Here is a 14,016-nt window from a genome sequence, read left to right on the forward strand (position 1 = left end):
ACAGAGGCTATCAATGTATTCTTTCCACCTATCTGCTCTCTCCTCTGTATGTAACAGTGGGATTCCCGTTGCACTCTTAATGTTACCACCGTTGCTTTTAATGTCACCAAAGGTTGTTTTGACTTTCCTGTATGCTGAGTCTGTCCTTCCGACAATCATATCTTTTTCGATGTCTTCACATTTTTCCTGCAGCGTGCTACCTACCAGTAACAAATTTAGCAGCGCACCTGCAAATCACACGATGTCTCCCTTGAATCTGATCTAGTAGGTATTCCGTGTTTCGTACACAGGCTCCTTTATAGACGAGCTACTGTTTCCCAAAACTCTTCCCACAAACTGAAGTGGAGCACTTGCCTTCCCTACTACCAACCTGATGTCCTCGTTCCGCTTCGTATCACTTTGCATTACGCCGAGATATTTAATCAGTGTGAACGACTCGAGAGCCGGCCTGCAAATGCTGTGTTCAAACATTACAAGATCCTTCTCCCTATTCATCTGCATTAACTTACGATTTTCTACATTTCCTGCTATCCACCACACCAACTAGAAATTTTTTTCCAAGTCATGTCGTACCTTCCTACAGTCACCCGACGACAACACGTTCCCGTACACCAGCGCGTTACCGGCAGACGACCACAGGCTGCTGCCCACCAGACCATTTCTGTATATAGGAGACAACGTGGTCAGAACACTCCCGACGATATCCCCATCTCTGACGAACTCTCATCTTCGAGGACAAGGTGCCGGGTTCGAGCCACTCGCGGAACTGGGAGCCTTTTCAGTACGCTCGTACCTCCGTTAACAGTCAGCGGTGTGGCTTTCCGGAAATCTAGAAACTACGAATCTGCCTATTGCCCTTCGTCCAGAGTTAGCAGTACATCGTGTGAAAAAAAGGCAAGCTGAGTTTTTCACAAGCAGTACTTTCTAATACCGTGCTGACCTGTGGACACAAGCTTCTCAGTCTCAAGGAAATTTATTATATTTGGACTCTGAATGAGTTCAAGAGTTCTGCAGCGAATTGACGTTAAGCAGTATTGACCTATAATTATGCAGGCCCGTTCTTTTGCCTTTCTTATACAGGGTGAGTCACCTAACGTTACCACTGGATATATTTCGTAAACCACATCAAATACTGACGAGCCGATTCCACAGACCGAACGTGAGGAGAGGGGCTAGTGTAATTGGTTAATACAAACCATACAAAAAAGCACGGAAGTATGTTTTTTAACACAAACCTACGTTTTTTTTTAAATGGAACCCCGTTAGTTTTGTTATCACATCTGAACATATAAACAAATACGTAATCAGTGCCGTTTGTTGCATTGTAAAATGTTAATTACATCCGGAGATATTGTAACCTAAAGTTGACGCTTGAAACCTCCGACGTTCAGTTGCGTGTTGTAACAAACACGGGCCACGGTCGGCGAGCAGCATCTGCAGGGACATGTTTACGATGACGACCGAGTTTACGAGTGTGGCTGTAGTGCACTGTTGTGGTTTGGTCTAGCTGTCGCAGTGTCCGCATGTAGCGCTTGCTGCTACTGTTATTCTGCATTCGTCTCCGCACGCAGACCAACTGTAGTACACCGTGTTACCAGACGTCTGTGATGGTGTACTGTTGTAGGAACTGCGACCATGGTGTATTCGAACTCTGAAAAGGCGGAGATGATACTCATCTGTGGCGAGTGGCGACGAAATGCAGCTGAAGCCTGCAGGGTGTATGCAGAACGGTACTCGGACAGAGAGCATCCAACGTGCCGCACATTGCAAAACATCGACCGCCAACTGTATGCAACAGGTATGGTCGTAGCACGCAAACGGGTCCGTAACAGGTTCGTCACAGGAGAAGCGGGTGCAGTTGGTGTGTTAGCTGCTGTTGCCATAAACCCACACATGAGTACACGGGACATTGCGAGAGCCGGTGGACTGAGTCAAAGTAGTGTCATGCGCATACTGCATCGTCACCGCTCTCACCCGTTTCACGTGTCGCCACATCAGCAATTACGTGGTGATGACTTTAATCATCGAGTGCAATTCTGTCAATGGGCATTAACAGAGAATGCGTTGCAGTTCTACCTGTTTACCGATGAAGCGGGTTTCACAAACCACAGGGCAGTGAATCTACGGAACATGCATTACTGGTCCGTGGACAATCCTCGCTGGCTCAGACAGGTAGAGCGACAGCGACCGTGGACTGTAAACGTATGGTGCGGAATCATTGGCGACCACCTCATTGGTCCTCACTTCATTGCAGAGGCCCAAACAGCTGCAACATACATCGCGTTTCTACAGAATGATCTGCCAACGTTGCTCGAAAATGTCCCACTGGAAACGCGTCGACGTATGTGGTATCAGCATGATGGTGCACCTGCATATTCCGCAATTAACACTAGGCTGGCCCTTGACAGGATGTTCGACGGGCGTTTCATAGGACGTGGAGGACGCATAAATTGGCCAGCCCGTTCTCCTGATCTTACACCTCTGGACTTCTTTCTGTGGGGTACGTTAAAGGAGAATGTGTACCGTGATGTGCCTACAACCCCAGAGGATATGAAACAACGTATTGTGGCAGCCTGCGGCGACATTACACCAGATGTACTGCGGCGTGTACGACATTCATTACGCCAGAGATTGCAATTGTGTGCAGCAAATGATGGCCACCACATTGAACATCTATTGGCCTGACATGTCGGGACACACTCTATTCCACTCCGTAATTGAAAAAGGAAACCACGTGTGTACGTGTACCTCACCCCTCATGGTAATGTACATGTGCGTCAGTGAAAAAGGCCAATAAAAATGTGTTAGCATATGGACGTAATGTGCTGTTCCAGTCTCTTCTGTACCTAAGGTCCATCACCGTTCCCTTTGGATCCCTACGTAATTCGGTGCTCTCCGATACACACGATCCAACAGCAGAGGAGTGGTACTCAAGCGTCAACTTTAGGTTGCAATATCTCCGGATGTAATTAACATTTTACAATGCAACAAACGGCAATGGTTATGTATTTGTTTATATGTTCAGATGTGCTAACAAAACTAACGGGGTTCCATTTAAAAAAACGTAGGTTTGTGTTAAGAAACATACCTCCGTGCATTTTTTTATGGTTTGTATTAACCAATTACACTAGCCCCTCTCCTCACGTTCGGTCTGTGGAATCTGTTCGTCAGTATTTGATGTGGTTTACGAAATATATCCAGCAATAATGTTAGGTGACTCACCCTGTACACAGGAGTCACCTGCACTCTTTTCCAGTCATTTGGGACTTTGTGGTGGGTGATTCGCAATAAATGTGGATTGAGAAACGAGCCATTGTGACAGAGCACTCTCTGTAAACTGAACTGGGATACCACCTGGACCTCACGACTTACATGCTTTCAAACTCTTTCAGCCGCTTCTCTACACCGATGCCTATTACTGTGTCCTCCAAACGGGCATCTGGGTGGTGGTCAAACAATAGGACGTTTGTATGATCCCCCTGGAAGAAATCTTTCTTAAATGTGAAATTTAGAACTTCAACTCTCCTTTTGCTGTCATCTGTTGTCACCCCAGACTGGTCAACGAATGAACGGAGTGAAGCCCTAACCCGCTCAGTGGTTTTACGTGTAACCAGAATTTTCTCAGGTTCTCGGCAAGATCGTTTGCTAAGGTACGACTGCGGAAGTTGTACGGTTTGCGCATCGATCTTCTTACGCGCACGTGAATTTCTACTAACTCTCGCCTGTCGGCATTTGTATGATCTTTCACGAACCGAGAGTGCGACAATCCCATTTCCTCAGAATTTTCCGAACTTTACTATTATTATTCAGGTGGGTACAGTTTTCTTACCTCCAGAAAACCACTTGTCTCGCTCAACCTCAATGTTTGTTAATGAAAATATGACTGTTTAAGGGGTACCGATAAAAGTTGTGAGTCCACTGCGTATTTCTCGGTAGGGAAGACATGGCACGTTATCTCGAAGGAAGCGCCAGAGTCAGAAGTAGATGCAACTTTAGGTGTGTCCACGGAAGAATATTAGAAACTTTGCTGTTCCGGTTGTATATTAACGGTACCTCAGATTTTCTGCAGATAATGCCGTTATCTGCAATGATGTACTATTTGCACAAGATGTGGTATGTAGGATGTCCTCAACTGATACGCTTGATGATTAATTCAGACACACCCACTTCAGTTGCACTAATTTTTTTATTCAAACCATGTCTGGTTCTAAGATTTTAAAATCGCATCTTCGTGTCTATGAAATTATAACATACAAAGGAGAGGAAGGGCCGGCTGAAGTGGCCGTGCGGTTCTAGGCGCTACAGTCTGGAACCGAGCGAAAGCTACGGTCCCAGGTTCGAATCCTGCTTCGGGCATGGATGTGTGTGATGTCCTTAGGTTAGTTAGGTTTAATTAGTTCTAAGTTCTAGGCGACTCATGACCTCAGAAGTTAAGTCGCATAGTGCTCAGAGCCATTTGAACCATTTGGAGAGGAAGGAAGAAATATAATGCAACATATCAGTCGGTTCGTCGGTTTGGAGACAAAGGGACTAAACTACAGGGACATCAGTCCTTGACATATCAGCAGAAACCAAAAGAGCGGACAACCGAAACTTATCATATTTGGTAACACGTAACATGTGGTCGGGCCAGCCAGTGCAAGAGCCCTGTATCGTTGCACATCGCTGGAACTAGAAAAATTGGAGGGCCTAATAATCAAATGACCTGCAAATATAGCACTGGGGCAGGTGGGACGAAGGAAGCAGAAACCGCGAACGAACACTACACTTGCATTGCCCACCGTCGTGCAGCTGCACAGTATAAACGCCAGCCACGACTGACTCCAGGGACACGCCAGAGGTCTGGAGGTGCAGGTGTCAACCACATACGAGTAAGCACACCGATGTTGTCAGCGATGATACACAAAAGGGGAAACTAGTGTTTAACATTCTGTCGACAATGAGGTCGTTAGAGACGGGGCACAAGCTCGGATTAGGGAAGGATTGTGAAGGAAATCAGCTGTGCCCTTTCAAAGGAACCATCTCAGCATTGGACTGAAACAATTTAGGGAAATCACGGAAAACCTAGATCGGGATAGCCGGAGACGGGTTTGAACCGTCGTCCTCCCGAATGCGAGTCCACTGTGCCACTGCGCCACCCCGCTCCGTTTTATTTAGGAATATAGCAGAATGTGAACGAGCTGTGGTATGCAAATAGGCTAAATAACTCTCAAAACGTGATAAAGTGACGTTTTTAGGCATCGAGGTAAAACGAATGAACAGGGGACAAAAACAGTAACAACAGTGATAAAAATTAATAACACAGACTATGCTAAATAAATCGCCACATATATGATACATTACTTGCTCGAATGAGGAAAAATAAAATGCAGGCACAGTAGCGTAAGTAGCGAAACAACAAATACAAATTATCAGGCTGCGGACCATACATTACACAGAGAAATGACGACATGGTAAGATGACTATGAGGGGAAACTACTAAATGAATGGGAGAGAAATAAGACTGAACCTCACAGAACTGCAAAAATGTGTGCCGTAATTGGCACCGAGGCCGGCAAGCGACGTATATAAAAATGTGTAACTATAAAAACCGCCACAAAAATTCTAAAATTTAAGTATAGCAACACTAGGAGCAACTAACGAGTTAACACGGTTGGGCGGAGTGTCCTTCAGAGACAGCTGTCTGAAAATAGTTGCACAAGTATGCCATCAGATCATAAACAAAGATTGGCAACTTGCTGTAAATATCCAAAAATATAAATTGTGCACTTCACAAAATGCACAAATTTGCATATCTTGTGAGTACATCAATGAGCCACAAACAGAAAGTCAACCCATAAAGTAACTGGGTGTAACATTTTGTAGGAATATAAAATGGAATCATCACACAGACTAGATCATAGGTAAAGCAAGTGTGAGTTTTCAGTTTATTGGCGCAATAATGGGAAGTTACAAACAGTCTACAGAGGGGACTGCTTATAAATCACTCGTGCAAACCATCCTAGAATACTGCTCAAGTGTACGTTACCAATACGAAGTAGGATTAACTCGGGGTATTGAAAGTATACAAAGAAGGGCGGCACGAATGGTCCCTCATTTGTTTGACTAGTTGGGGAGCGTCGTGGAAATATTGAGAAACCTGAATCGGTAGATGACAGTTACTTCCCAAAAGGTTACTTGCGAAGTTAGAGGAACAGTCTTAAGGGAGGATTGTACAGATTTTCTCCAGCCCCTCCACAAGGCTCACATAGAAACTGCGATGTCAATATCAGATTGATTCCAGCACTTACAAAAGGCACGCAAGTGGTTACTCTGGCTGCAGTCCCTACACAACTGCAACGGGAAGAACCCCGACATTTAGTACCTTGCGTAAACCCCTCTGCAATGCACATCAATGCAATGGTTTGCAGAGTACATAGGTAGATGTCAACATTAAGACCGCATATGGAATTTCACTGTTGAGTACAAACAAGATGAGAGAGAGGTAGAATGGATGCACTGAGGGCCTCTATGATAGGAACTGTGTGCTGTGAAATGGGTGTCGATCTAGAAGACATGGGAGAGTCAGAGACGGAAAGAGTTGTGATCAAACAGAGGAGGAGATGTAAACAACATTCCATCAGAATGTCTGAAATAATTGGGATAACTGCAAAAAAACCTGCACAATCCTGAAGACGGCAAGTCCATAAAATCATAAAGCTGCCACAATCACCTTAACAAGTCATGCGTACAGACTTAGGATAGGTAAATGTATTAGAGAGGCAGTTCTTCCACACTGCACTCGAGAACGGAGGAGAGAGAGACAAAATACGAGGCACCTTACATTGGATCTGTCAGCAAAGAAAATGTGTACGATATTGTGAAATGACACGAGATGTTCGGGATTCTCCGAATAAATTGGCACGAGCTACAGTGAAAGAGAGGTAACACAAAATGTATACAAGAGCCAAGGGAAACAATAAAAGAATGAAAGACTGAAAGAGGAAGAACTCAAATTAGGAATTGAATAAGGCAAGGATGCAGGCCTTTGCCCCTACAGTGTAATCTATACACCGAAGAAACAATGAGAGCAATAAGAGGAAGGTTCAGGCGTGCGATTAAAGCTCCGTCGAAAGGACACTGACGATAAGATTCGCCGATGTCATTGCTGTCCTCGCTGAAATTGAGGAAGTTTAATTAACTGTCTAACGAACACAGAGTAAATCGAATTGTAGCAAATCGAGGAAGGGCGAAAGTGATGAGGAACAGTACAAATCGACGCTTAACAGACGAAGTAAAGGAAATTTGCTAACTCTGAAACAAAAATTACCCACAACAAAGCTAGGGTGATACAAGATGCAGACTAGCACAGGCAAAGGGCACATTCCTTACGAAAAGAAGTCTACTAGTATCAAATGTAAGCCATAATTGCTCAAAGAAAGTTCTGAGAATTTACGTTTGCAGCACAGCATTGTGCGGTATTGTCAATCGTGGCGTGTGGGGAAACTGGAAAACAAGACAACTGAAGCATTTGTGCTGCAATGCTATAGAAGGATGTTGAAAAATAGGACGAGTAAGATGAGTGAAGTGAGGAAGTGGCAAAGACTGACTAGGAGAAGTGACAGCATGAGCGGACGTGTGTGAAAACAAGGGAACCAACTTCCACGTTATCTGAGGGAGTTGTAGAAGCCAAAGACTGCAGGAGAGAGAGATCGGAATATAATAGGTAAACAACTGGTGAGACTGGATTAAGTGCTCCTACGTGTAGCGGGACTTTGAATTTCGCCGCGCTACACTCGTTCCCTCAGACATAAATTATACCGTCGCAGTGGTGTGAGCGCTCGACGGCAGAGAAAATACTAAAATTGTAACTCTTTTTTTTCGATGCGTTTTTTTATTGCCTCCCGAGAGCTGAAGCTTATTGCAGACGTGATCTGATTAAGACGAAAAAACTTATTAATGTGTACACATTGTGGAAGTTGTTATGAAATTCGGAGGATGGAGAGAAGCAACTAAAATAAATTGCATTTAATATCAAGACGGTCTTGTATACATTAGAAATTCCTGGACAATGAAACTTATTGCAAGATTTCGGAGCAGACTTTTCACGCAGAAATGAAGGAGATTTTTGAAGACCTGGACGCCGCACGAAAGAAGACATGTTAACCTGGTAAAGGATGAACTCTTATCTACGCCATTTCCCCCTGTTAGTTACATTTGTTATTCTCTGTCTTTTTTCAAATAATTTTTGTAGTGGAAATTGGTTTGACTTTTGCTCAGAAACGCCACAAGGACCACCCCAGCAATAGCCATTCCTAATCACGAAGTCCGATAACTTTTCTGTAATACGAAGTCCGATTTGCTTTTCATTCTTTCCCTTTTTCACGGTCATTTACGATTTTAAAACCCCCTTTTTATTCACCATTTCTTCCCACATTTTCAAACTTTTCTTTTTCTTTTCTTCTCATTTTCCTTTTTTTATTAAACACTAAAACTCGCTCCAGCAACAGGACGCAATTTTCGGATGTGTCGTTTTTGAGCAAATTTGGAACTTTAATTTGTATTTTTACCCAACAGAGAATATCCAAAAATCCTGAACTTTAAAGGGTAACTAAAACACCAACTTTATTGTACCTAAGCAAATGGTCATACAACAATATTGTAAAGAATTTTTGTAACTAATTCAATCTGTTTTTCTTTGCATGGCATATATTGATGCAAAACTGTTATTTTGAGACCTTTTGGTGATTATCCGTTGTAGATGTATTAAGAAATTCCATATTTTGACGAATACGATTTACGCAGAAGTGATTGACCAGCCGCTGCAGGGCAGAAAATTTAATGGTGTCACACAATTATGTTTCATTCAAACATTCATTCAATAACCAACTGCAGAATCCATTTTTCCCTTTCCACGCATCCTGTAGTTTTCTTCTAGATTTTTCAAAATTATCTATCTCTATTGTAGTTTGTGGTGATTATAGTATTGTTGTAACATATGAAGATCGTGAATTTGACCGCCAAACAGTCATTTGTTACGAAAAATTTTGTCCGCCCTGCTGCATCTTTCTCAACCATTGTTTGCAATACAGCAATCATTTACTTTGACGAGAAAATATTTCAACCTAAATTTGAGTCAAATCTTTATTAATCAGAATTATATTATTCCCTTTTGACTTACGATTATACATCCTATTACAATGGAACGTGGTAAGGTAGAGATAGTTTCGGCAGATGAGTTAAGTGAAGTAGATTCATCGTGCAACCAACAAGAAAGTCCGCGTTTCCCTCCATGGACGAGTTCACAGATCAATGCAATGATTTTGCCTCAAACTCGCAACATTTGTGATAATACACAGATGGCGACTTTAAATGACGAAATGTGGAATGGACGCGAGACTAGGCCGTCAGCGCCATTGTTAACATCAATGTCAGAACCGAATACGAGACAAACTCAGCAATGTGACACAAATCGGACACAGGAAACTGACAAACTGGTCCGACTATTAGAGTTATTTGCAGACATGAAATGAGACGTTAGTCTGAAAATTGACGCAAAACTGGACGCACTTGGTCAGGACTTTAAACAAAGGCTAGATAAAAGCGACGAAAAATTTGACGTATTAAACCGTACTATGACCGAAAATTTTGAACGAACGACAAAACAGATGACAGAATTGAATAACACCACTCAACAGCTCAGCCAGCGATTTGAGACATTGTCCGACCGAGTCCCTAAACAGGAAGAAACTTTGGTTACATTCACACATGAAACAAAAAACAATATCACCCGATGTGAGAATCAGTTAACTCAAATAGTTAATGTGCAGCAGGAAGTGAACACCCGTGTGGAACAGTTAGCTCAGGCCCACACTTCAGCTAGCTCCACCCAAGAAAAGCTGACTGAAGAAGTGAGAAATATTACCCAACAGCTCACAATGGTAGTTCTCGAACAAACCCACCTCAAAGAAAAGATAGAAAAATTAGAAGACCGAGCGGACCTCGCGTCATTAAACAACGAAACCAACATGGCCGAAAGAATTGTACATGAATGTAAATTGTGTGACGACTATGTGGACAAAAAACTTGAAACAATTACACAGGACATACTTTCAAAAACAAAGACACATGTTAAAGACGAGACAAAACACGTAGAAGACGAAGTGATAAAATTACGAGACAATGTTGTGCCGTGTTTGGCGACTGATGCAAACGCATTGTCAGGGAACGACAAAACAGCTAAAACCGTGGCTAATGACACAGACAGAACACCTATTGTGGAATCACCCATTTCAAATCAAAATTACAATGTGCCGCTTTCTTTTCCACCAAACGAGCAATATTACGGTACGGCACCTAGAGTAGCAAGTGACACAAACTACGTCAATACAGTTATGCCAACCAGCATGGCCGATGACACGTTTGTAAGGCATGGGTATTTCCAGACATTTTCCAGTGAGGACAAGCACAAAGTCCACCCTATTGTGTTTATTAGATCATTTGACGGTATTTTTCCACGTAGTTGGTCAGCAGTCGATAAAATCAGATACGTCACCAATCTCATGAGAGGACGAGCAGCTAAGTGGGGTGCCGCTATGAAACGGCGGTGCCTTACGTTTGAACAGTTCGAACAAGCCTTCTTGGACGAATTCTGGTCCGAGAATGAGCAACAGAGTCTAAGGAGAGAAGTGTGCAACCCCGAGACCTATGACCCTAAAAAAGAGACATTAAGACAATACTTTGAGAGGTACCTAGACAAGACACTCTACTGGTCCAAACCAGCCGACTTGCCAGCGATAATTGACACTTTAAAGAGCCACTTACCCTTTCCATACCGAGACAGATTAATAGGAGTACCGGAGAATGACATTAAGACTTTCTTAAACTTCTTAGATCAAATGGACGTAGTTTACAGAGGCGATTCACGCCATTCAAATTTTACTCATATTACTAACCAAAATCAGCACCCACCCCAAAGGAACCGTAGTGACGGTGGTTGGTGGAACCATCCGTCCGCGCCGCAACACAATACGATGCCTGCGCGCGAAACATATTCAAATGGAAACGTCTATGACGGTAGGAACAACCGCAGAAATTCGTGAAATAATAATAACAACAACAATTATCACCCATATCAAAATTGTAACTACAAGCAAAATGAAAATCACAGACAGAACAACAACAACAGCAATAGGAGACGTGAGAATAACCGGCGCAACCCGGGCTACTTTGACAGGAACATGACATATAACAGACATAATTACCACCAAAACAACAACAATCCCAACAATCACCGACAGAATATGTGGAACACACAAAATTCACGCATGACAAATCATAACCCTCCACGGAATCCGCCGCCGTTTCCCAGTACAGTGATTCACTCCCCGCTACGAAGTAGCAATAACAATTGCGGCGCGCCATCAGCTGACGCGTGGGCGCCAACCGGCCGGAATGTAAACATAGTGGAGCTGGTCAATGAACCCGGCCAAACACAGTAGACGACGGAAAATAGTCGACGACCGAGCTAAGCGCTCGTGCTTCGGTCGTGAGGTGTTGTAAGAAGGCAACGGCTGAGACGGTTTGTTTCCTCAGGTACGACGACAAAATGACAGCAGAACAGGAATTAACAAACCTATCAGATTGATGACCTTGTTTTTTTGCGTTCACATCCCAAGTCTACAAAATTAAAACGACTGAACAGAAAATGGCAGCTATTATATTCAGGTCCTTTCAGAATAGCAAGCATACCTCACCCAGGTTCTTACTCCCTAGAATACCCGTTATCTCACAAGCCGAGGTGGGCTGCATCCCCACAGACATTTGAAACCCTTTGTGCACTAAAACAACATAATACACTGACAACTAATTTGAACATGAGCAAGTTGCTGTGAAAACGAGATCGTAAATATTTGTATTGAATACACGAACATTAAGTTGTACAGCCTAAGAATACAAACGTTAATTTATAAAGTTATATACTGCAGTTACACTTGTACACATAATTATGAAGAGAATGTAAACTCAGGCGAGTACACTTGCTGAATGAGAAAATATATTCATATAGGATTGAGATCTACACAGGTTACATTTGTTGTTAATTGTAAATTATAAGGTGAATCAACAATTAGTTAGTTATTTCAAGGCACTCTAATGACAGGAGATAATAGCTATTGAGATCAGGAATGACATAGGTATGTAGCAGAATGAATGAGGATGTAAGAATGAATGATCAGTATGAATGAGTTAATATTTAAGTTAATATAAGAAGGTAAGTTACTGTGAAGTAGTTGATGGAGACAGATTATTTGAGGAAAATATTACTGGAGTTTTATGAGAATGGAAATGCCAAATGGCCCCACGTATGTGATATATTAATGTTTGATGAGGTATATATATATATATATATATATATATATATATATATATATATATATATATATATAAAAACAAAGATGAGGTGACTTACCGAACGAAAGCGCTGGCAGGTCGATAGACACACAAACAAACACACAAAATTCAAGCTTTCGCAACAAACTGTTGCCTCATCAGGAAAGAGGGAAGGAGAGGGAAAGACGAAAGGAAGTGGGTTTTAAGGGAGAGGGTAAGGAGTCATTCCAATCCCGGGAGCGGATTGGGGAGGATTTCATGAAGGATGGATCTCATCCTTCATGAAATCCTCCCCACTCCGCCAAGAGTGTCTTTCCGCCATCCACCTAACCTTTGTAACCTGTTAGTTCATACCTATGAAATCCCCAAACCACCTTCCCTACCCTCTGGCTCCTATCCTTGTAACTGCCCCCGGTGCAAAACCTGTCCCATGCACCCTCCCACCACCACCTACTCCAGTCCTGTAACCCGGAAGGTGTACACGATCAGAGGCAGAGCCACATCTGAAAGCACCCACGTGATTTACCGACTGACCTGCCTACACTGTGATGCATTCTATGTGGGAATGACCAGCAACAAACTGTCCATTCGCACAAATGGACACAGGCAGTCAGTGTTTGTTGGTAATGAGGATCACCCTGTGGCTAAACTTGCCTCGGTGCACGGCCAGCACATCTCGGCACAGTGTTACACCGTCCGGGTTATCTGGATACTTCCCACTGACACCAACCTGTCAGAACTCCGGAGATGGGAACTTGCCCTTCAGTATATCCTCTCTTCTCGTTATCCGCCACGCCTCAATCTCCGCTAATTTCAAGTTGCCGCCACTCATACCTCACCTGTCTTTCAACAACTTCTTTGCCTTTACACTTCCGCCTCGACTGACATCTCTGCCAAACTCTTTGTCTTTAAATACGTCTGCTTGTGTCTGAATATGTGTGGATGGATATGTGCGTGTGTGCGAGTGTATACCCGTCCTTTTTTCCCCCTAAGGTAAGTCTTTCCGCTCCCGGGATTGGAATGACTCCTTACCCTCCCCCTTAAAACTCACATCATTTCATCTTTCCCTCTCCTTCCCTCTTTCCTGATGAGGCAACAGTTTGTTGCGAAAGCTTGAATTTTGTGTGTATGTTTGTGTTTGTTTGTGTGTCTGTCGACCTGCCAGCACTTTCATTTGGTAAGTCACATCATCTTTGTTTTTAGATAAATTTTTCCTACGTGGAAAGTTTCCCTTTATTTTATATATATGTGTGTGTGTGTGTGTGTGTGTGTGTGTGTGTGTGTGTGTGTGAGTAAGGAATGAGTGAGAATGTTTTGGTAATATTGTGCTACATAGAGAAGTGAGTAAACAGTCTACATAATTAAACATTACAAAAGAAAACATTTGTGATGAGTTGGAACACGTGAGTACAAGATGTTAAATGTGAATCTATTTTCAGTGCCCTTGAAAATGAACGAATGCAAGAAAAGCAGATTGAACATAATGAGGATTACAGCTGTTGAAAGAAGCCTAATAAGAATGTAACTTGGAAACAAATTAGCTTTAATTTATTTCAGAAGTGTAACTTAGTAACCTTTCGTTAAGTTTTGTTAAGCCACGGTGTGGAAGAAAACATTTATAGTTCGTGTTCAGACAGGAGAATGATA

The sequence above is a fragment of the Schistocerca americana genome, chromosome 11 (assembly GCF_021461395.2).
Source record: "Schistocerca americana isolate TAMUIC-IGC-003095 chromosome 11, iqSchAmer2.1, whole genome shotgun sequence".
Classification (NCBI taxonomy): Eukaryota; Metazoa; Arthropoda; class Insecta; order Orthoptera; family Acrididae; genus Schistocerca; species Schistocerca americana.